Raw genomic sequence first — 25,321 nt, 5'->3', positions numbered from 1 at the left:
ATGACGGCGTTGCGGATTGAAGCAAGATTGGTGATTGATGATGCTGAACATGGTGGAGTATGGAGATTGGAGGAGAATCTTGCAAAGTTTTCGAGAAGTCGATTGAGAGAAGGAGGTTAAGATTTCTGTTGAAGTCTCAGTGAAGAGGTTGATTCGAGAGCGTGAAGATTGAAGAGAGAGGGGGAGAGATTGTTCTGAGATCGAAGGAGAATTGAAGGTGAATTGGTGTTGAAGTGTGTGATGAAATGGAGGAGGAGAATGGAAGAAGAGTGGTGAAGAACCGAGAGTTTCAGAGAGATTGCAGAAGGGAAATCGTGAAGGTGATGGAGATGGAAGAAAGGTGGAGGAGGATTGGAGGGGTGAAGAAGTGAAACTGGTGGAGAGGATTTCTGAATGATGGTTGAAGAATCTGAACTTTGAGGGAGGTGCTAACTTATATAGAGGATGCAAAGTTATATGAGGTTAGTTAGCTTCTCTGATTTCAGTTTAGTGCTAGTTAGAATCTGTTAGGGAATTCTGTTATGAATGTTTTTATGTTATGGAATTTGTTAAAGTTGTTAGTATTTGGTTGGAATTCAGTTACATTCTATTAGAGAAAATGGTTAGAGAAGTTATGGTGATTGAGTTCTGTTATATAGGTGAGTTAAAATTTGTTCTTTTCTTCATCTCCCTTTTCTTTTTCTGTTTTTTGATTATGAGAGCTGAGAGATTATGTTATGGATCGGTTGAGACTGTTAGGATGAGCTAGAAGTTTGTTACGTGATGGTTTTTTCTGTTAGAGCAATTATGAAGTAGTTAGATTGAACTTCCATTGGTTACAAGTTTGAAAGTTAGTTACTAGGTTTGGTAGTAGAGTCAGAAAGCTAGTTTGTGCTGACTGTCAGTTTGAAGGGTTAGTTTTCTATTGTGAGTCAGTTGCAAGCTTGAGTGTTAGGATTAGTTGTTGAACGGACACTTCTTTTATCAGTTACTGATTCTGTTAGTTGTAAATTTGAAGTTACTTGATAGCATAGTTAGAAACAGTTAGGAATGTTGGACTGTTACTTGATAGCATGGTTTTGTGATGCTGGTTAGTTAAGTTGGTTTTTCAGGTTATAACAGTCAACTAACTTGTGAGAATTGGTCTAGGTTATTAGTGGATATTTGTGGCTATTGAAGACAGTTAGTAGGTTAGTATGAATACACTAAGTTGGGTTTATGTTATGTTTTTTTGAGAATTGGTTATATATGGTTTCTTCTGAATTTCTGATTTTTCTGTTGGACTATTTTCGAGGTTTCATATTGATGCAAGGCTGATTTGTGAAATGCAGGTTCAGGATTGTCGATAAGCTTCGGCAGGGCATTATATGTGGCAGATGCAGGTAGCAGCAGGCTATGGTTCCAATTTGGTAGAATATAAACCAGCTTTTTAACGGGATGTGGATGTATGTATTGTTATGCATTTGAGTGTGATGGGAAGAGATTAGTTAACGACTGTTAGCATGAAGGTATGGGAAGTTTGTGTACTGAGTTTATGATTTTGATTGAATGTTAGATGCAAACAATTTCTGCTGGTGTGGTTTTTTATTTTCATGAGAATCCTTCTGCTATGGCTTATCGTGACTGTCACATAACTTGTTTTTTTTCTTTTTTTTTTCTGAACCGTTTCGTGTTGCTTGTACGGATGGTTTTTCTATTATGAAAGTGAAATATGATGACTGGATGTGTGGGTTTACATCATGGCAGGTTGGATGTGTGCCTTAAATTCTAACCAACTGTTTGTGCATTTGGCAGGGAGTTTTATTAGGTCTAGAAAATGGGCTTAAGGCTTATGATTGGGAAGTCATGAAGAAGATAGGAACATGATGATTGAACAACGGTTGATGCCTAAAGAACAATTGACCATTAGGATGGATTTTCTTGTATTCTTTGTAACTTATCTTTGTGTGTTTTTCTTGACATAGTGATGGACAGACTTGAATGTATAATGGAAAGTGCATTTTGTATGGGATTTGAATGTATGTGAATGGTATTTTGTAATGTGCCCCTTTGAATGTAATTTGACCATCCTCTCCAATTAATGACATCTATTTGAATTCCCAATCCTTTTCCAATCTTGCAATACATGAATCATACAACATCAAAGAGATGACAACTCAAGGTAGTTTATTATGGTCTTTGGCCAAAATGTCAACCACGTGTGGTTGACTTTGACTAAAAGTCCACAATTTTGCATATAATCTCCATATGTCTCTTTTCATCAAAGTATCAATAACCACATTAATGCTTGAGATAGAAATCTTCAAGGCCTAAGTCAAGGGACTCAATTTTATGACAATATCTCCATTCCAAGCAAGCACATTAAGAACCTCAATTCGTTTATTCTCTGACCTTTAAAATCAACTCAAACGCTTGTCATAGAAAAAATCTACCCGAGCGAGTCAAAGTCTTGAACTACTGGATGACCATTGTAACAAAAGACTTGATGAGATGCGCACGAGATCAAAACTCTTAGTTAAAGAGTCTTGATTCAAATGACTAGGGAAATAAACCCTAATCCATGACAAATGATCCCATGCTTTGTATATGTTTATTTGATGAATGAACACATGATGCGTTATATGACCTATTGGGAGGTATGTGAAGGATAGAAAAACACTTAGAAAGGGGGGGTTTGAATAAGTGTAGTCTAAAAACTTGAACGATAAAAACAAATTGCACAGTTATTTTTATCCTGGTTCGTTGTTAACTAAACTACTCCAGTTCACCCCCACGGAGTGATTTACCTCACTTGAGGATTTAATCCACTAATCGCAACAGATTACAATGGTTTTCCACTTAGCCCACGACTAAGTCTTCTAGAGTATCCTGATCACAACCTGATCACTCTAGGAACAAATGCTTAGACACAAGCTAAGACTTTCTTAGAGTATCCTGACCACCACGTGATCACTCTAATTACAACTGCTTAGACACAAGCTAAGACTTCCTAGAGTATCCTGATCGACACTTGATCACTCTAGTTACTTAAAAATTAATGTAATCAATTCTAAGAGTATTACAAATACTTCTGAAAAGCTATAATCACAACAATGATATTTCTCTTAACGTTTAAGCTTAATCTCACTAATATATTACAACAGCAATGTAGTGAGCTTTTGTGAAGATGAAGTTTCTGAGCTTTGAGTTAAACAGCGTTTCAGCAAGTTATTCAGAATAGGTTCGTTCAGAATTCGTATAGAGTTCGTAACCTTGCTTCTCATCAGAACTTCATATTTATAGGCACTTGAGAAGATGACCGTTGGGAGCATTTAATGCTTTGCGTGTTCCGTACAGCATTGCATTTAATGTTTCACGCTTTTGTCAACTACCTCGAGCCTTGTTCACGCTGTGTCTACTGACGTTGCCTTTAATAGCTTCCAACGTTCCTTTTGTCAGTCAGCGTAGCCTGCCACCTGTTCTTTCTTATGATCTGATGTTTGTGTATACAACGTTTGAATATCATCAGAGTCAAACAGCTTGGTGCATAGCATCTTCTTGTCTTCTGACCTTGAAGTGCTTCTGAGCGTGATACCATGAGAACTTCAGTGCTTATGCTTTTGAACTCAAGTTCTTCTGATGCTTCCATAGACCCATGTTCTGATTCTTCCTTGACCATCTTCTGATGTCTTGCTAGACCATGTTCTGATGTTGCATGATGAACCTTCTGAGTCAAAGCTTCTGAGCGCTGATTTGTGCATACTCTTTATATATTTCCTGAAAAGGAAATTGCAATGTATTAGAGTACCACATTATCTCACACAAAATTCATATCCTTGTTATCATCAAAACTAAGAATATTGATCAGAACAAATCTTGTTCTAACAATCTCCCCCTTTTTGATGATGACAAAAACATATATGAATGATATGAATTTGCGATCAGAAAGAGCAGACAGCTAAAGACAATTACACAGCTATAACATAAGCATGTGAATATGTCTCCCCCTTAGATTAACAATCTCCCCCTGAGATGAATAATCTCCCCCTGAAATTAATATAGAAGAATTTTAATAATAAAAGACTTGCCTGAGTATTTCAGTAGAGACGTTCACAGTGCTTGATCTACAGAACATTCATGACTTCTGATTTCTGCTTCCATCGGACAGCTTCAGAACATTTAATTTCTTTAGATCCTCAGAACATTCACAGCTTCTGACTTCTGCTTCCATCGGACAGCTTCAGAACTTGAATTTCTTTGATCTTCAGAACATTCACAGCTTCTGATTCTTCCTTCCATTGGGACAGCTTCAGAGCTTGAATTTCTTCTTACATCACTTCATGCTAGATTGTATCAGAACATTGTTGAATGTACCAGAGCATCATCAGAGCATCTATACATCCTGAAATGTTACAGAACAAAACTAAACGACAAAAGCCAGCATGAATGAGTCAGGACATAGAGTATGTTTCATAATACATATTGTGTATCAGAGCCATATGGTATGTGTCAGAACACATAAACATAATGTTTCAGATCATATTCTATCATCGGAATATCTGAACATTCTTCCTTCTTGCTTCTGATTCTGAAGCTTCATAGCACACAGTCTTGCTTCATGAATCCAAGAACTTGATTCATCTTGTTGCTTCTTAGGTTGATCTTGTAAGGAGAATCTTCAATTCCTGCAACAACACAACTTAAAGCATAGAACTTTGCAAGTTCTGTTAGTAAAGCAACTGATTAAATCAAATCATTTATCACATATTTCTCCCCCTTTTGTCATAACATCAAAAACATAAAAGATTCAGATGAAAAATAAAAAGAAACACATGGAAGAAAAAGATAATTTTCATTGAAGCTCAAAAATACAGAAGTACAGAAGTACAAGGAGATAAGCAAGAAAAAGATGCACAAAACAGATGCAGCAAAGAAAAAAACGAGAAACAAAACAACTAAGATGACCCTAGCTTCGACAAGATCTTGGCCAGCATCTCTTGAATCCCATTGTTGTATTCATTTTTCCTCTCCATGAAAGCTCTAAACTCAGCATTGACTGAGCTTTGCTCATCCTGGTTCTTCTGAATAACTTCCAGAGTCCTTGCAAGACGGGAAGGTTCATCAGAAGAAGCTTCACAGCTTCTATCCACAGGGATGGCATTGTGATCTGCAGCTTCCATTGATAAATCATTTCCAGGATTTTCCTTAACAGGAACTGTTTCAGCAACATGATCTTCTGCATCTGCTTCTTGCATAGAAGCATCTCCATAATCTGCAGCCGAAATCTCAGAATCTCCATTCTCAAGTGCCTGAAGATTGGCAGCTAGATTGCTAGGGGCAGAAGGACCTTCAACTTCTGGTGGGTCAACAACTTCTGGAATGACCAAGCTTGGGTCTTCCTTAGAAGGGTTTTCCCTTAGAATGTCCAAGAGGGTCTTGAAATCCCCGAGCAGAACTGGATATTGAGGTCTCCAGACCATAATTTCCCTGCAAGGATTAGCTTCCAATGCAGTAGCCAGTCTTGCTTCTTCCAATTCATCCACAAACCGCTTCTCCTCAGCAGCAACACAATTTATGAGAGGATGATAGTATATACCATTATCACCCTCCAGAAGGTAACCAGGGTAACCAGGGGCAGCAGCCACTAGTCTTTTCTGTACTCCCATTGCTTCTACTTGAAAATCCTTGCGAAATCTTTTCCAAAGATTTCTTGTAGAAACATCATCCTTAGGATGTTCTCAGTCACGACCATAAACTTTCCATGGACGAAAGACACGATGGATTTAGGGGCGACAACTGCATGTATCCAGAATTCCTTAACAAGATCTGGGTAGACTGGTCCATAGAACTCTGCGAACAACGAAGTCCATCCTTGAAAAATTATATCTTCTTTGAGATGAAATTGGTGTTCTTCAATGTTATCAAAATCAACCATGAGTTCACAAAGAACTTCCAATTCATCCTTCGGAATGGAGCATGCAACAACTGGAGTAAGTTCCTGATTTACTTCATCTTGAATATGGAGAGGAACAGATGAACCAACATTTTGAGATGAAGAGGCAACCATTGAAACAGAATGAACAAATGAGAAGAACAAATTCTGGGTTTTGGTTAGGGTTTAGAAGAGACTAAGAAGTATTCAAAAGAGAGTATGCAAGAAGAGAAAGAGATAGAGAGCGGGAAAAAATATGAGATGATTTGAAAAGAATATATAGAGACGAATTTTAAAAAAATGCAATAAGATTAGAAAAAGAACAGTTACAGAATCAAAAGAAACCAATTTACATTAAATGATAAGTGACGTTAGGTGAGAGAACGTGGTAAATGAAATGATTTAACACAGTTACCTAGGTCGGCGTCTTTTCAACTACACGCTTTGTACCAACCGTATAGACACGTGTTCATCATCAGAAAGTAGATGACAGCTGTATTTTTCTGAAAGACTTTACGCCTTCAGAATCTGATTACTGCTTCTGATTGTCATTCTTAAGGAATGATCTTGTTCTGATAGGATCATCTTTCTTCTCAAGGATCACATCTTCTGAATGAGCTGAAGCAAGTCTAGGTGATCTTCTGACTGTTGGCTCTTCAGAAATCCTGAGATTCTCTAAAGATGCAGCAACTTGATCTTCTAATCCATTGCTTTTGAGACTGCCAGCTTCTGCAGCTTTGCTTCTTGGTTCTACTACTTCTGATATATCAATATCAAAATCTGCAAAATTCTCACACTGCTTTGGTTTTTCAAGACCAAGCTTATCATCAAACCTGATATTGATTGATTCTTTTGCAATCAATGTTTCAGTATTATATACTCTGTAGCCTTTAGAGCGTTCAGAATATCCAAGAATGAAACACTTTTGTTCTTTAGAATCAAACTTACCAAGATGATCTTTAGTATTCAGAATAAAACATACACATCCAAAAGGATGGAAATATGAAATGTTGGGCTTTCTGTTCTTCCACAATTCATAAGGAGACTTATTTAGAATAGGTCTGATAGAGATTCTATTCTGAATATAACACGTAGTGTTTATTGCTTCTGCCCAGAAGTGCTTAGCCATATTGGTTTCATTGATCATGGTTCTGGCCATTTCTTGTAGAGTCCTATTCTTTCGCTCTACAACTCCATTTTGTTGTGGAGTTCTAGGACAAGAGAAATCATGGGCAATACCATTTTCTTTGAAGAACTCCTCAAAGAATCTGTTCTCAAATTCGCCACTATGATCACTTCTAACCTTTATGATTTTACACTCTTTCTCAGATTGGATCTGAGTGCAGAATTCAAAGAACACTGAATGAGACTCATCCTTGTGTTTTAAGAACTTTACCCATGTCCAGCGGCTATAATCATCAACAATGACTAATCCATATTTGTTCCCTTTAACAGATGCTGTTTTGACTGGGCCAAACAGATCAATGTGCAAAAGTTCTAACGGCCTTGAGGAAGAAACAACATTCTTAGTCTTGAATGCAGGTCTGGAGAACTTGCCCTTCTGACATGCTTCACAAAGAGCATCTGATTTGTATTTCAGATTAGGGAGTCCTCTGACAAGATTTAGTTTGTTAATCTGAGAAATCTTTCTCAAACTAGCATGTCCTAATCTTCTGTGCCAGACCCATTGCTCTTCAGAAACAGACATAAGACAAGTCACCTTCTCATTCTTAAGATCCTGAAGATCTGTCTTATTGATGTCGTTCTTTCTCTTTCCTTTAAATAGGATTTAGCCATCCTTCTGACTTACAGCCTTGCAAGACTTTTGATTGAAGATCATATCATAACCATTGTCACTTAATTGACTTATGGATAATAAGTTATGCGTTAATCCTTCTACAAGAAGTACATTTGTTATGGAAGGAGAGTTACCAAGACTTATGGTTCTAGAGCCAATGATTTTGCCCTTCTGATCTCCTCCAAACTTGACTTCTCCATCTGGTTTAAGCACCAGGTCTTGGAATGTAGACCTTCTTCCCGTCATGTGTCGCGAGCACCCAGAGTCCAGGTACCATGACATTTTGCTTTTTGTCCTCTTTGCCGCCAAGGATATCTGCAACAGAAATTATCTTCTCCTTAGGTACCCACAATATCTTGGGTCCTTTCTTGTTAGTTCTCCTCAAGTTCTGATTGAACTTAGGTTTAGCAAAATATTTAACAGGAGGAACAGCATGATATTCTTTAGGTTTGTCAGCATGATATTTCTTTGGATGTGTCACATGCTTCTTGGTGTGAACAATGTTAAACTTCTGTGCATGTGAAGTGAGCCTAATATCATGAGCATGGCTATATTTGAACTGATCATACAATGGCTTGTATGTGATCTTCAGATCATCAACAAGTTCAAATTTATGTGAGGTATCACCCTCATAGCCAAAACCAAACCTTCTGTTTCCAGAAACACCATATATCATAGAAGCAAGATGACTTCTGCCAATAATTTTAGATAAGAACTTTCTGAAGCTCGAGTCATATTCTTTCAGAATATGATTCATGCTAGGAATGGATTTTTCTGTTTCAGAAGGAGATCCACTATCTTTGGATAGATTTAAAACTTTTTCCTTCAGTTCAGAGTTTTCCACTTCCAGCTTCTTAGTTTCAAATTCAAACTGCTTCTTCAGCTTTTTGTATTTGATACTAAGATAAGCCTTGAGTTCCAGAAGTTCTGTTAAACTGGAAACTAACTCTTCTCTAGATAGTTCAGAAAATACCTCTTCAGAATCTGATTCTGATGTAGATTCTGATCCATCATCTTTTGTAGCCATCAGCGCGAAGTTGGCTTGTTCTCCTTCAGAGTCTGATTCTGATTCTGATTCAGAGTCATCCCATGTTGCCATAAGACATTTCTTCTTATGAAACTTCTTTTTGGGATTCTCCTTCTGAATTTTTGGACACTCGTTCTTGTAACGTACAGGCTCATTGAACTCATAGCAGACAACCTTCTTCTTGTCAGATCTTCTGTCACCAGAAGATTCTCCACGTTCAAATCTCTTTGAACTTCTGAAGCCTCTGAACTTCCTTTGCTTGCTCTTCCAGAGTTGGTTTACCCTTCTGGAGATCATGGACAGTTCATCATCTTCTTCAGATTCTGATTCTTCAGGATCTTCTTCTCTAGCTTGAAAAGCGTTAGTGCATTTTTTAACATTAGATTTTAATGCAATAAACTTACCTTTCTTCTGAGGCTCGTTTGCATCCAGCTCTATTTCATGGCTTCTCAAGGCACTGATAAGCTCTTCCAAAGAAACTTCATTCAGATTCTTGGCAGTCTTGAATGCAGTCACCATTGGACCCCATCTTCTGGGTAAGCTTCTGATATTCTTCTTTACATGATCAGCCTTGGTGTAGCCTTTATCCAGAACTCTTAATCCAGCAGTTAGCGTTTGAAATCTTGAGAACATCTTCTCAATGTTTTCATCATCCTCCATCTTGAAGGCTTCATATTTCTGGATTAGAGCAAGAGCTTTAGTCTCCTTGACTTGAGAATTTCCCTCATGGGTCATTTTCAATGACTCATATATATCATAGGCAGTTTCCCTGTTAGATATCTTCTCATACTCAGGATGAGATATAGCATTCAACAAAACAATCCTACATTTATGATGATTCTTCAAAAGCTTCTTATGATCATCATCCATTTCTTGCCTGGTAAGCCTTACGCCACTAGCTTTCACTAGATGTTTGTAACCATCCATCAGAAGATCCCATAGTTCACCATCTAGACCAAGAAAGTAACTTTCCAGTTTATCTTTCCAGTATTCAAAGTTTTCACCATCAAATACTGGTGGTCTAGTATAACCATTGTTACCATTATATTGCTCAGCAGAGCCAGATGTAGATGCAGGTGGATTTGTTGGAATTTCACCAGCCATCTTATACTGAAGCGTTTTTCTCTTCCTAAATCTTTTCTAAACACGGTTAAGTGCTTGCACCTTAGTACCGGCGCTCTGATGCCAATTGAAGGATAGAAAAACACTTAGAAAGAGGGGGTTTGAATAAGTGTAGTCTAAAAACTTGAACGATAAAAACAAATTGCACAGTTATTTTTATCCTGGTTCGTTGTTAACTAGACTACTCCAGTCCACCCCAACGGAGTGATTTACCTCACCTGAGGATTTAATCCACTAATCGCAACAGATTACCGTGGTTATCCACTTAGCCCACGACTAAGTCTTCTAGAGTATCCTGATCACAACCTGATCACTCTAGGAACAAATGCTTAGACACAAGCTAAGACTTTCTTAGAGTATCCTGACCACCACGTGATCACTCTAATTACAACTGCTTAGACACAAGCTAAGACTTCCTAGAGTATCCTGATCGACACTTGATCACTCTAGTTACTTACAAATTAATGTAATCAATTCTAAGAGTATTACAAATGCTTCTGAAAAGCTATAATCACAACAGTGATATTTCTCTTAACGTTTAAGCTTAATCTCACTAATATATTACAACAGCAATGTAGTGAGCTTTTGTGAAGATGAAGTTTCTGAGCTTTGAGTTAAACAGCGTTTCAGCAAGTTATTCAGAATACGTTCGTTCAGAATTCGTATAGAGTTCGTAACCTTGCTTCTCATCAGAACTTCATATTTATAGGCACTTGAGAAGATGACCGTTGGGAGCATTTAATGCTTTGCTTGTTCCGTACAGCATTGCATTTAATGTTTCACACTTTTGTCAACTACCTCGAGCCTTGTTCACGCTGTGTCTACTGACGTTGCCTTTAATAGCTTCCAACGTTCCTTTTGTCAGTCAGCGTAGCCTGCCACCTGTACTTTCTTCTGATCTGATGTTTGTGTATACAACGTTTGAATATCATCAGAGTCAAACAGCTTGGTTCATAGCATCTTCTTGTCTTCTGACCTTGAAGTGCTTCTGAGCGTGATACCATGAGAACTTCAGTGCTTCTGCTTCTGAACTCAAGTTCTTCTGATGCTTCCATAATCCCATGTTCTGATTCTGCCTTGACCATCTTCTGATGTCTTGCCAGACCATGTTCTGATGTTGCATGCTGAACCTTCTGAGTCAAAGCTTCTGAGCGCTGATTTGTGCATACTCTTTATATTTTTCCTGAAAAGGAAATTGCAATGTATTAGAGTACCACATTATCTCACACAAAATTCATATCCTTGTTATCATCAAAACTAAGAATATTGATCAGAACAAATCTTGTTCTAACAGTATGTAGGTGAAATGGGAAGTATAAGCCAATTAAAATAAAAGGGTAGGACAAATTTGGGGTATGACAGCTGCCCCTATTTAATCGTCTTAAACCTGAAAGTGAGATTGGCGATAGCCTTTCGAACATTCGAGGTAGAAGAAGATTAAATATCAAGACCTGAAATTTGTCCTAAAAAGATGGTATGAGTGTTATTCTTATTTTTCATTTTTGTATCGATATCTACTTGGGAAAGAAAATTTTGTTGTTTTTTTTTTCTTCTAGTGGAAGATTTATGGTATGTAATGGTTGAATGGGGATGGCTCGTAACGTAGCGGCGGTGCCAATACAAGGTTCTCAATGGAAATGATTGTTGTATGAAACCGTGATTGGAAAGTACGAGTTTGATGGAAAGATAGGATCTACCGACCCAAAATATTGAAAACAAGGATAAATGACTCGAAACTAGGGTGAGAATAACGAACTCATGATTCAAATATGGGGCGAGTATAACAGACTCACGACTCAAATCCAGGATGAGTATAACAGACTCATGACTCAAATCTAGGGTGAATGACTCGAAACTAAGGGTAAGATTAACAGACCTACGACCCATAAACAGAGGATAATGACTTGCTGGGGATTGGAAATTGGTTTTACAGTAAGAAATTATGGATGAATGGTAGTTTTCAGGCGGGAACTGACTTCACCATCAGGCGAGGATTGAAAATGATGGAAAGGATTTGCCTGGGCGGGGACTAGACATTGAAAAAAGGTTTGCCAAGGCGGGAATTAGGCTTTGAAAAAAGGTTTGCCAAGGCGAGAATTGAGCTTTGAAAAAAGGTTTGCCTAGGCGGGAATTGGGCTTTGGAAAAAGGTTTGCCAAGGTGGGAATTGGGCTTTTGAAGAATGATTACCAGGATGGGAACTGGATTTGGAAAATGATTACCAGGACGGGAACTGGGTTTTGAAGTGATTACCAGGACGGGAACTGGGTTTTGAAATGATTTGAAGGTCAGAAGGAAAAGGATTCACAACACGGGGGTTGGATCCGAAAAGGTCATCCACATGAGGGAAAATGACCACGGAGACTAGTGACGACTAGAATCGACCAAAAGACATCAGTAAACATTGAAGAATCACAGAGATATCGATGCTTGCGAAGCATAAGAATTACATTAATCCCTCAGGCCAAAAGGCGGGGTGTAACTCGTCAAGAGTGGCAATCGTTTGAATTGCCACACACCTAGTATGGTTATTCAAACGATTGAAAAATGAGATGGGTTAAATGCCCACCCTCATTCACACTCTAATTTGCAAGCAGCACATGGGAAATAACCTCGGAGACAACGATTTTGACGAAGAAAAACATTGTATCTGATCCACATTAGAGAGAGAAGATGAGACTTCTTCTGGGGGATATATATTACTTTGTGCCTTCTGTGCACATGCATGTTGGCTTATGCATTGATGCATGCTTGAATTTTTCAATGGCGTAATGCTCCACCTTGATGGAAATGCTACGCTTTTGAGGATATAATGCTATATGCAGTGAATACTATATGGAAAGTGCCAAATAAAGGCGTTGGTGATAGAGAAGCAGGATCATTGGGGTCCGTTGCTTGTTGTCTTAAGATGCCAATACGGATCGGTGTTGGAAACCCTATAGTACCAAAGATCATTGGCAACTGCACCGAGGGTTGAAATGTAGCTTCGTTGGGGAGGAAGTGACTTTGTCTGACTTTCCCTACACCTTGAAATGCTTGGGGATTGTGAGCTTGAGGAGATTTCCTCAATTCACCATGTTGAGGATGAGAAATTCAGATAAGGAGCCCAGGTTGGGGAAGTGGAACATCTCCTAGGAGAAATAAACTCATGTGCTTGGGGAGAGACCAAATTTCCAAGAGAAATAAACTCCTATGATTGGGGAGAGGACAATAAAACACAGAAGATTGTGCCCCAAGCTTCGTGAACTACGAAGGAATTTGTCCCAGGGGATCCTTGGAGAGATTTGTCGAATCTCGACGTAACTGCCCCAGATTGGTTGAACCCAAGAGAGATTCCTCGACTTGATTGCCCCAGATTGATTAACGGTGAATGGATGCCTCAGTTGACAGAGTCTTCACACAACTTGCCCCTTGGAGTGATCAGCCTTTGAAGTGAATGGCTCATGGAATCGATCAACTTTTTCTGCAATTGTTCGTTGTTTGATCTTCCTGGATGTTAAGTGTTTGTTCACAAGTAAAAGATATTTTTTTTGAAGATGATAATCCTAATGAAATGCATATGCTAGCTTCAAGATCAAAGTTGTTGAAACAAAGTTGTGACATTCACTGTTTGAATTATTTGTCATATCAATTTCAACACAAATGGTATGCAAACATCTGGGAGTCAGTATTACGCAACTTGTTATAGCATGCTTTCGAAATAAACCCTGATTCAATTAGGTATTTTAAGGGTTGTAACGTGGTCTGGTTCACGGTTTTAAAAAGAAAGAATTTAAGGCTCAAAGTCTAACCTAAACCTCCCATTCTTCGTGATGTTCTCCAGTCCTAAGTTCAACTTAACCTGATATGAGCGTCCATCCTTCAAGAGGAGTTTGAGATGATTGAGGAATCAATGAGGTCTTCTGGTCATGGCAGTCACTTTACCTTTCATTTTTGGTTTGCTATCACACGACTTTGTTCTTTCGATGAGGATTTTTATTTTTTGTAATCCTTGTTTTTCGCTTCTGCTTTGCTTTTCCTTTTTTGTTTCCCTAACTTTTGCCTGGACAAATTCTTTTTGAATTCTATTTTGAAGTCCAGCGGGATGCCCTAATTTTAGCCTAAGTCACTTATTATTGACTTAGCGGGCTCTTTTTTTTAATCACTTTTTCTTGACAAGTCGTGTGATCCCGAATCTCTTATTTGTTGGAGGTCATTGTGACTGCCACATTCTTTCATTGATGAGGGATTACCATTGTGGTATTGATTTTTCTCAACCTTTTGAAGGATAACCATTGTTGTATCCTCAGATGCGCGTTCCTGATGCATTTTGAATGCTCGATCAGATTAATTGAATGCTACCCTGCTGTCATACCCTAATTTTTACCCCCCCCCCCTGAGATGTCACACCTCCAGACTTTTCATAAGATTAAAACAAATGCTCAGAGCAGTCACTTATTCATCTGGTACTTAATCGGGGATGTTTAAGGACAAAAGAGCTCAGGAAAAGGATCAATCAATAGAAGGATTAGTCTCTAATACAATCATAGGACTCAAAAGCTTTATTTTATTCACCTATGATTGATTAGACACCAATCATCTGGACCCAGGTTTGCTTAGTTCACCAATCTAGGGATTTGAGCCCATCAAGGACAAAATCAGGGACCATATTTGGGAAACCCTAGAAAGCCCCAGGGCATCATTCAAAGGCTTCAATCATCTTCAAGTGATCCATATAACAATATCCATAAGGCATTACACTTCAATTCAAGATCCACATTCATCAATCTCATCTGGTCGACAATTAGGGTTTTTGACCTAATTCACCAAGATAGTTGACTTTTAATCAGGACATGGATCCAAAACTCAAAACATGGCTCAAGAACTTCTATCACCTCAATGTAATCCATTTACATCACTCGTTTAAGGAGGAGAACTTGATTCATCACAAAAGTCCAAGACTTCACTTCATTTGGAAAAAGTCAACTGTACAAGATTACCTTTGACTTTTGGGATTTTTAGTCAAACCATGACTTTTAAAGATCAATATCATCAATATATCATTATTAAAGTCATTTGGCAAAAGAAATTCAAGAAAATTCACCATGGATCAAAAAGTCAAGAATTAAGGTTTTTAAGGGTATTTTGGGAACTCAAAATTTTGCTTACACACTCAAAAAACTCCCAACATGAAAGTTGTAGATCTTGCAAAATAAAACAACATCTTACAAAGCAACTTTTTTCAAGAAATCAATCATTTAAGAGATTTGGGAATTTTGAAGTTTTAGGTCATAAAAACATAGAAAAATTTCTAAGTATTTTGACATAGTTTTCTTCAAACTTTGGGCCTGTTTTACACAATTTTCCCAAATGATTTTAGAAAAAACTCCTAACTAATGAATTGAAGTACATATTAAGGGCTTTCCAAATTATGCTCAACCTTCTCCAAATTCATTTTGAGCTGGGAGTTATGCTTGGTCAAAGTAGGCCTCATAAGGTAAAATTATAGGTCATGTACAATTTGAAACTTTGCAATTTTGTGCATATGGCCTCACTAATGGATGCTACACGACCCATAACACATCTTAAAACCTACCATGCATTCATTTTCACCATGGCATAAGAATTGAAGAAGATTCCCAAAAGCAAGAACATGTGATTATGTAATCATTACTTTTGAGAATTTATGGTAAGTAATGATTCATCAATTGGAATCTTCTCCTAAGCCAATAGAAAGCCTTGACATATCAGAACTGTTCCCCAAGATCAGATAGAATCAATGGATAAGGAGCTAACTCGGTTTGGCCATCATTGCATTTTGGAGATTCTTTGAATTTCTTCATGGCCAAGAAACTAAAACTCTCTTATTAAGCAAGCTCACTCCCTCAATCTGTACAGAACTCTTTGCCTATAAATACAAGTGCCATCCTTCATATTAATGACACCAAAGCAACTCCAATTCTTTCTTTCTCCTTCTCTCCCTCATGCTTATGGTTTTCAAAAGTTCTTTGGCAAGAAGAATCGAATTCTTCAAACTAGAGCTCTTCTTTTGAAAGTAAGGATTCTAACATCTCAAGGAGGTTCGTTAGAGGTGATCCAAGCACCTGGATCAATTCTGTAAGTGGAGAAACACCATAGTCACTCTCACTTTGAAGCTTAAGCAATTGGAGGTCTGTAGGAGAATTCAGAAGGTGTCAAACAAGTCTAAGCACATCAACATGTTCCTAGAGGTGTAGTGAAGCTATTCAGATGCCTGCAACACATCTGTAACCACAGAATCACCAACCTCCATGTTCATTTGAAGCTCAAATAGAAGGTATCAAGAAGGGCAATTCTAAAGCATTCAAGTTACAATAAGCATTCAGTTAGCATCACTGAGTCCCCAATAAGCTTTTAAGATCATTCAGCCATAGCCAGAAGTTCTCCAACATAGCCATCGACCTCCATTTTTAGAGGTATTTTTTCAGACTCTAACACTCATATTTAAGTACTCTTCTTGATATATCTCAACACCATTTCATTCAGCATCATCAGAGGATTGAAAACCCTCTATCACCATTTATTTATCTTACAGTATAGCCATTTAATTTTATTTTTCAATTTTTAGGGTTCTTCATGTCTTTTATATAATTCGTTAGTTATAGTTAATTATAGCTTATGTTAGTTACATATTTGAGTACGTGAGGAAATTTAGAGTGAAATCCATGTTTACATCACCCTGTTTGGTTGAGAAACGAGCAAGTTCACAAATTCAAAATTTGAGAGCTTGAGGAAGAAGACGACCATGGTTGTGGCGCGCAAAATTCAAATATATGGGCCAGGTTTATTTTATTTTGAATGGTAAGTGTTTTATAAACGAATTCATTGTTTGCCCTAGTGGCCTCACATGCGCTCTTAGTCTCCTCATGCCTCAAGTCTAGGGTTTGAATCCCCCTCGCCCCAGACTTTTTGATTCTTTTATTTTTTCAAACATTTCTAACTCATTTTGAAACAAAACCAGCTACGCGCGTGTTATAGTCACTAACTGGGGCTTGGCCCAGTGGTATTATTTTGAACGTGTGACCATAAGGGCGTGGGTTCAAGCCATGGTGGAGACAAACCTATTTTTTTTTCCACTAATTTCCTTTATTTTCTTCACAACTTCATATAATTAATTCACCTATCAAATTAAATCATTTTTACTTCATTTTTCACACACTTCTCATTTAATATATCTACTTTAAGGATATACAAAAAAAATCATAAAAAATATATTATTTTAGTATGTTTTAATTAGGTTTAAAATCACATATTTTAAGTATATTTTAATACCTTAAAAAATATAAATTTCACTTGATTTTCAAATCCTAACCTCTTGTAAATATTTTTCTGATAAAACCCTAATCATTTAGGTCTTAATTAGGTATAGACTTTGTCTTTACCCTAATTAAGTTGACATTTGTCAATTTTCAAAAACTGTTTTCAATCTCCGATCAAACGGACGATCCAGGTTTTCCGACAACAAAACCTTGTATCATTTCAATCATCCTTCAACTGTTTTTCATAAACAGAAAATCATTTCTTTTGGGCCTCTAATAGAGTGTAAGTCCCAACCCCCTTTTATTTTTACAGATAATCAATTGTTTTCACAACAGCAATCATTTCAATTGCAAATCATTTTCATCTATTTCTTATAAACAGAAAATCATTTCTCTAGGCCTCTAATAGAGTGTAAGTCCCATCCCTTTTTTCTTTCTTTTAATATTCAATTAATTCTTTTCAAACAACTGTTTTCATCACAGTCAACCAGTACTATAAAGTATTGGGCCTCTAATAGAGTGTAAGTCCCAGCATCTTGTTCTTTTCATAGTTTGTTTTCAAAAACTGTATTTACAAAATCTTCTTTTTGTTTTCAAAATATTCTTCTGGTATTTGAAGGGCATTATTCCCGGTGAAACTCTTCAGATACCTATGTGACCTTTGTCCATCTTCACTTCTTCTCTTTTTCAAAAAACCTTTAAATGTTTATCATAAATATTCAACTGTTATCATTAAACAACAAAATTGCTGGTAAGGCTTTGTACATACATCTTCAAAGGCCTCCACTCCATCCAGGTTAGGCGTTATAGCTTTCATTTTATAGTCTTTATTTAAATTACTGTCAAATATAAACTGTTTATATATTGTTTAGAACTACGTCTGAGTGTACAACCTTAGGACAGCTAAACTATATATATTATAGGACTATGGCCTAGGATTGAGAATGTCTTCCCGGTGAAGGCTCATTCCTAATTAGAGATCTGTAGTTCAAACCCTCAAGATGAATTATTCCCGGTGAAACATCTTGAAAAAGCCTTAGAACCCAAACTTGGACACATCCACCCAAGAGGAATTATTCCCGGTGAAACCTCTTACCCTTTTGCTTAGAGCCAAAATAAGTTCAAAACTACATAGCTCTCTCTTGTGCTATAACAAGGACCCTCGATTAGCCTCCTCTTGGGCTTTGTACCAGGACCCACAGGCTTCTTAAAAACATTCCTAGCTTACTCTTGAGCTTGTATACAGGGACCCATCAGGTTTCTTATAAACATAGGAATAGGTCTTTAGTCACCTTTTAGCCTATCCTGGTGAGTTTCTTCATTTCTTCAAACCAGACTTTAGACAAGCTAAGAATGTCTCAATCTAACATTGAATACACCTTTTGGAATGAGATACATGGACAATCTCTGTCACCCTTATCTTCCATAATTTCCCATTAGCAGAATCTAGGATCCATATTTGTTTATCCTTGGTCAGTGTCAGCCTCAACCTTGTGCCTCATGCAAGGCATAAAATAATGACTTCCCCAGTTAAGAGTCAACCACAATTATGGGCTTTGTACAGAACACCAAATAAAATCCATCAAATAAATGCTCTCCAGGTAGAGTCATCCTCAATTCTGGGCTTTGTACAGAACACCAAATAAAATCCATCAAATAAATGCTCTCCAGCTAGAGTCAGCCTCAATTCTGGGCTTTGTACAGAACATAAAAACTCCTTAGTTTAAGTCCATCCCCAGTAGAGTTATCTCTCAAGGTCAATAAAACAATAAATCAATCAAAAGCCTCAACCATGGGCCTCATACAAGCCAGCTAAAAATCAAATCTTTCAAACAATAGATAGACATAGCTCATCTTCATGGGAAGGTATTTCTCTTATCTCACCACAAACAAATAATCATTTCAAACAAACAATCATTTCAAACATTCTCCCATTTAGGACTCGTGAAAGGCATGCTCTGGCTACATCCCAGACTTGTACAACTTTCCCTAATTTGGTTGAGAATCTTTCATTCAAGAGGCATGTTGGATGTCATACTTGATCAACCAAGTAGGCTCCCTCTCTTTATGAAACAAATTTAGCTTTTCTGTCACTTAAAAAAATGTTTGTGGTGGAATAGTAGAAATACCTCTTTGTAAAGATGATTTCATGTCTCTTTACTGTAAACAGAGATTTAATTCAAGCTTCAACCTTGAGATCAAGCAAGGCACCAAAAATCATTAAAATCCCTAATTAGTTTTCCGAACTACAAAAAGCTCTGACTTTCATTAGGGATATGTAGGCATGAGGTTCACAAGGAATCTCAGCGAGCTAATAAAATACCCAAAATAGTCTGTCTGTCTGTCTTTCTTTAAAATCAATTCAATTCCTTCTCCTAACACAAAGGAGAAACTTTCCCAATCATAAGCAACAAACACAAACACATAGACACAAAGAAGGTTTCCATAGAGTACTACAGATATGTAGGGTGCTTAAACTCTTCCCTATGTATATCCGACCTCCCGGACTCCAGAATTTCTAGTCGTAGGATAATTAAAAAGTTCGTGTGATATCGTAGGAAGAACTGAAACAAAATTCATCCCGCCCCGGCTCTACGAATTGTTCTTGTTCCCTAACATTAACGACTTCGTCGACATCAACGTAATTAAGATCTTCTTAATTGGAAATCCAGTTCCAACCTTACTTGCGGATGCTTATCACTCTCTGCATTCAAGAAACTCTTAGGGTGAATCCCCACACTTAGCAAACTCTTAGGGTTTATTTGAGATCTTTTTCCCCTTTCCTACTCGTAGGATAAATAAAAAGTTCGTGTGATATCGTAGGAAGAACTGAAACAAAATTCATCCCGCCCTGGCTCTACGGATTGTTCTTGTTCCCTAACATTAACGACTTCGTCGACATCAACGTAATTAAGATCTTCTTAATTGGAAATCCAGTTCCAACCTTACTTGCGGATGCTTATCACTCTCCGCATTCAAGAAACCTGCAGCGAGGAGGATTAATCACATGATGCGTACCGTTGTTATATTAATGGTTCGTCTCGCACCTGCCGAAGTCTAGCACTTTCTGGAACATGAGGGATGGCCTTTACTGGTCACATAAAATCATGTCCCTCACTCATATGGACATTTAGTGGCGTAGTCCTGACAACGACGAAACCAAGATAATCTTCAGTTGTGGAAGTTATCCCAACGTACCCCTTATTGGAACTAAGGGAGGAATCAGTTATAATCCAGCTTTTGCTCGTCGTTAATACGACTATCCCATGAAAAATATACCAAGTAGTATTCAATTGGAGGGTCTATTCTTCAAGAACATCGACGATCGTGGCAACATGATGAAGAAGGAAATTGTCCAAGCCTGGCGTCTTGTTCACACAAAAGGGAGAAGATCGTTAGGAAAACATCTTTGCATCTCCGTGGATCCTTACCTTCAATGGGTACGCGTCAGAGCATTCAAGCTCAGGATGCCATATAAACATCAAGAACCTATTCCCCTAATGGTCTGTTTGGTTGGAGGTAGATGGAGGGGAGGGGAGGGGAGGGGAGGGGAGGTAATATTTGTAACTATATTTGTTTGGTTCACTTTTTATGAGGGGAGGGGAGGGGAGGGGAGGGGAGGGGAGCAAAATCCCTCCTAAACTCACTTTTTGCTCCCCTCCAAATTGGAGGGATTTGGAGGGGAGGGAAGATTTATTTATTAAAATTTTATTATGTTCCCTAATTTATCCTCAAATATTTTTTTATTTCCAAGATTGTCCTTACTAAATTATTAAAGATTAGGTTTTTGTTTCACGTTGCATTTGTCTTCTATTTTGTGGCTGGTATCTGTACCTTGTTTTTCTCAGGTGATTTTTTTCTTTCATTGAATTGTTCTTTTTGATTTTATATTTTTATTACGTGTGTAATCGATATTGTTTGTTAGGATGTTATATTTGTACCTATATGCTATTCAAATTTGTATATCAAATCTATAATTTTACGGCGAATAAAATAGGATTCAACCTATTTTAATTATAAGAACTGTATGGTATAAAAAATAGTAGCAAAGTAACGAAGACACCTGCGTAAGGTGTATCAAAAGTACCGAAAGCATAGACTATGGTAAAAGGCATCGAAAGTAGCGAAATCCAAAGCATAGAAAGGTATACACGTTTGCTATATATAAAAAACAGTAGCAAAGAAATTGATATACAAGTTTGCTATATATAAAAAACAGTAGCAAAGAAAAACAGTAGCAAAGAAATTTATATACACGTTTTGTATAATGAAAAGAAATTTATATATTAATAAAATAAATAGTAACAAATTATATATATGAATTTTTTTTAACTTTCTAATATTAATATAATAAATAGTTTTTTTTTTCAATATAATTTTTTTTTAACATTCTAATATTATTTTATCTATTTTTTATTATAGAAATTATTTTATTGAGTTAGATGGATCATCAAGATCAGAGAATTCGTATTAACAAATGGTTTGATTTGCGTCGAAGAGTTATAGTTCAACTAATGTGTGCTGTTGTTTACTATTATGTTCGATTATCTCGTAAAAGAAAATTGTGTTATAGTATGAGCTCTGAGAGAGAAAGGGTACGTGAAGAAATTATGTACCGAATTAGTAACAGTGAAACTAGTAGAAATATATTAAGAATGGGTCCCCAAACTTTTATGACCTTATGTGATATCTTACAAAGAGAAGGGGGATTAAAAGCTACTCGATGGTCAAGTGTGGAAGAGCAAGTTGCAAAATCAATTTACATACTAACACATAATGCAAAAAATCGTGAAGTCAACTTTTGGTTTCGTCGTTCTGGCGAGACTATTAGTCGTTATCTTCATCAAGTTTTGAGAGCTATTCTTGAATTAGAAGACAAATTTCTTGTCCAACCCGATGGCTCAACGGCCCCTCATGAAATTTCTAGTAGTTATAGATTCTACCCGTATTTTAAGGTAATATTTATTATTAATAAATTATACTCCCTACATAAAAATACTAAACTTTATAGTATTCATAGATTTTATTGATAAAAAAATTATATTGTATTAGGATTGTGTTGGTGCAATTGATGGAACACATATACGTGTCAAAGTATCTGCAAAAGATGCCCCTAGATATCGCGGTAGGAAAGACTATCCGGCACAAAATGTTTTAGCAGCATGTACTTTTGATTTAAAGTTTACTTATGTGCTCGCGGGATGGGAAGGGTCTGCCTCTGACTCTAGAATAATAAAGAATGCATTAACACGTGAAGATAAACTTAAAATTCCTCAAGGTAATACAAGAATAACCTAGACTTATAGTTGTTTATATTATATTTTAAACTGTCACATTTATTATTTACCTTTACTATAGGAAAATATTATCTTGTCGATGCTGGATTCATGTTGACAAGTGGCTTAATTAAGCCTTATAGAGGAGTTTGGTATCACCTGAAAGAATATTCTGCTAGAAATCCACCCCAAAATTCTAAAGAGTTATTTAATCTTCGACATTCGTCTTTACGCAATGCAATTGAAAGAGCCTTTGGTGTATTGAAAAAAAGATTTGAGATTTTATCTAATTCAACAGAGCCAAATTATGGAGTCAAAGCTCAAAAATTAATCATTTTTGCATGTTGCATTCTTCACAGTTATCTGATGAGTATAGACCCGGATGAAGACCTTATAGCAGAAGTAGATGCTGAACTTGCAAATCAAAATGTATCGCATGACAATCATCAAGGTTCAAGAAGTGACAGAGATGAGCTTGCTATGGGTGGGGTTATAAAAGATAGTGTAGCACATCAGATGTGGTTAAATTATCAAAATAATAATTTAGCTTAGAGAGTCTGACTTATATTTTATAATATTATTTTTATGTTTGTTGTTCCTTGATGAACTGGTACCAAATTTATTATGATGTTTATTATGTTATTGGAACTTTTTTTAATTACATTTATTAACTTTGTTGTGTTATAATTGTTCATTTTCATAGTTTATGGCATCGAATAAGCAATTACCAATTAATAATGGTAATCCTGGAACTTTAACTTGGAATAGAGCCATGGATGATGCTCTTGTTGATGCTTTTATGCATGAATATGAAAAGGGGAATAAAGTCAACGGTACATTCACTACATCAGCATATGAAAACATTGCAGCTGAACTCCGTGCATTATTTGGGAACAAAATTGACAAGCTGAAGATAAAAAACCGTTGGAAAACTTTGAAAAAAAACTTTACTGAATATTATGACATTTTTAAAGGCAGTATGAGCGGATTTTCTTGGAATTCAACTACACAATTATGGGATGCCGAGTCAGAAGTTTGGGATGCTCTAATTGAGGTAACTTTTGTATGAACTTTTTTTAATCAATAATTGTATAACTTTTATTAATCAATAATTGTATAACTTTCATTAATCTTATATCTTTTATTTATCATACTTTTTCAGTCAAAATCAAAAGCATCAAATTTGAGAAATGTACCACTTCCAAATTATGAGAAGATGGTGATACTTTATGGACCTAACCGAGCGGATGGAGAGGAATCTGGAACTTTAAAAGAGACAAGAAAACAAAAGTCATCGGTCACCAATGAAGACTTTGTCGAAACTATTCAAGATATTGATGACCATGTTGCCCGAAATGAGGTGAATTTGGAAAGCTTTGATGTTGGTTACGATTTTTCTGTACCTGAAACACAATCACCAGATCCTTTAAGTGGGAGTAAAAGGAAGAAAATGAAAGTGGTAAAAAACAAAGATACAAACAACGATATTACTGAACTCCAAGAATCAATTGTCTTGGTTGCAAATGCACTAACCGAAGGAAATGCTGCAATACGAGAAGGAAATGAAATAATGAGAGAGCGTCAGAAATATGAATTGCCTCCAATTTCAGGGGAAGAAACATGGAATTTAATAAAGGAGTGTGGATGTGATGCAAAGTCATTGCCGCAAATATATTGCACTATCATGAAAGATGCTGACAAACTTAGGATGATTCTCCAGTGTCCACCTGAAGCCCGCAAAGCAGTGATAATGCAAATGGTCTTTGGATCATCTGATTGATCACTTTATAATAGTTTTATGACTTTTATGAATATTTTCTTTACAATTTAATGTTTCTGAATATTTTGTTTACAACTTAATATGTTTTTGGATATTTTGTTTAAATTTGTGTGGTTTATAATATGAACAAGTTTTTATTTGGTGCCTCTGACTCTATAATTATTTTTATTTAGAATTAATTTTACCAAGTACAAATGAAAATATTTGTAAGGTTAAAAAGGTAATTTAATTTTAAAATCCCTCCCTCCCCTTGTGAACCAAACATATATGTTGTTAAAAACCCCTCCCCTCCCTTCTTTGAACCAAACATATATTTAGTTGAATTCCCTCCCCTCCCCTCCCCTCCATTCCCCTCCCCTCTATTAAATTCCCTCCCCTACCCTCCCCTCCCCTCCGTTGAACCAAACGGACCCTAAGGGAACCAATATTCCTTTTCTCCACCGATGTTGAGAAATTACAAGCGGCATTAAACAAGGTATGCCAAAAAGGAATGCTTGGAAAAACGAATATCGAATCGTCAAAATAGAAAATGTTGAGATTCAGAACATCCTAAGAAGGAAGGATGAGTTACTTGAAGTGCTCGATCGACAAGTGACACAATCGTCACTTTCTCATCATATCCCTCCTGCTTCCTGGATCATCAATCAGCTCACGTCAGAGAATGCTCAGCTCAAGAAACATTAGAAAATGTTAGAACGTGAAGTCGGCTCTTAGTCAAAGTTTTAAGAGTCCTTTCTCTCTGTTTCTCTGTATTTCCATTTTCAAAGTGTGTAAAAAATGGCGTTTTTGCTTAATCAATAAAAAGTTTGATGTTTCATAACGTAATTATGGTGTTTCCTTGAAAAATATTAACTTAATTGCACATCATGCATCGCTTTAGTTGTACGTACTGACACGAGAATTGTCGTGGATCTAGTAGTCACTTTCCTTTCTCCAGAAAGAGAGGCGGAGAAGGAGGTGAACAAAGACACTCAAGCTGTCTCATTCATGCAACACTCGTTCAAGTCGCAAGAAAAGAATGGAAGACTTAGAACAAGAGAATGGAGAACTCAGAGAAGAGGTTAATACTCTCAAAGATGATGTTGAAAGGCTCAATAGTATGGTAGAAGCCCTGGTGGTTGTGCAGAATCAACCAACGCCAGAAGAACCACAA

General features: G+C 36.8%; 1 pseudogene; it reads left to right on the top strand.

The window, feature by feature from the left end:
- LOC131632318 (uncharacterized) lies at positions 1–24,168 on the top strand (annotated as a pseudogene).
- The last annotated feature ends 1,153 nt before the right edge of the window (positions 24,169–25,321 follow it).

The sequence above is a fragment of the Vicia villosa genome, unplaced genomic scaffold, assembly GCF_029867415.1.
Source record: "Vicia villosa cultivar HV-30 ecotype Madison, WI unplaced genomic scaffold, Vvil1.0 ctg.000927F_1_1, whole genome shotgun sequence".
Taxonomy (NCBI): domain Eukaryota; kingdom Viridiplantae; phylum Streptophyta; class Magnoliopsida; order Fabales; family Fabaceae; genus Vicia; species Vicia villosa.
Note: the sequence above shows the minus strand (reverse complement) of the source record. Positions and strands in the feature narration are given on the sequence as shown.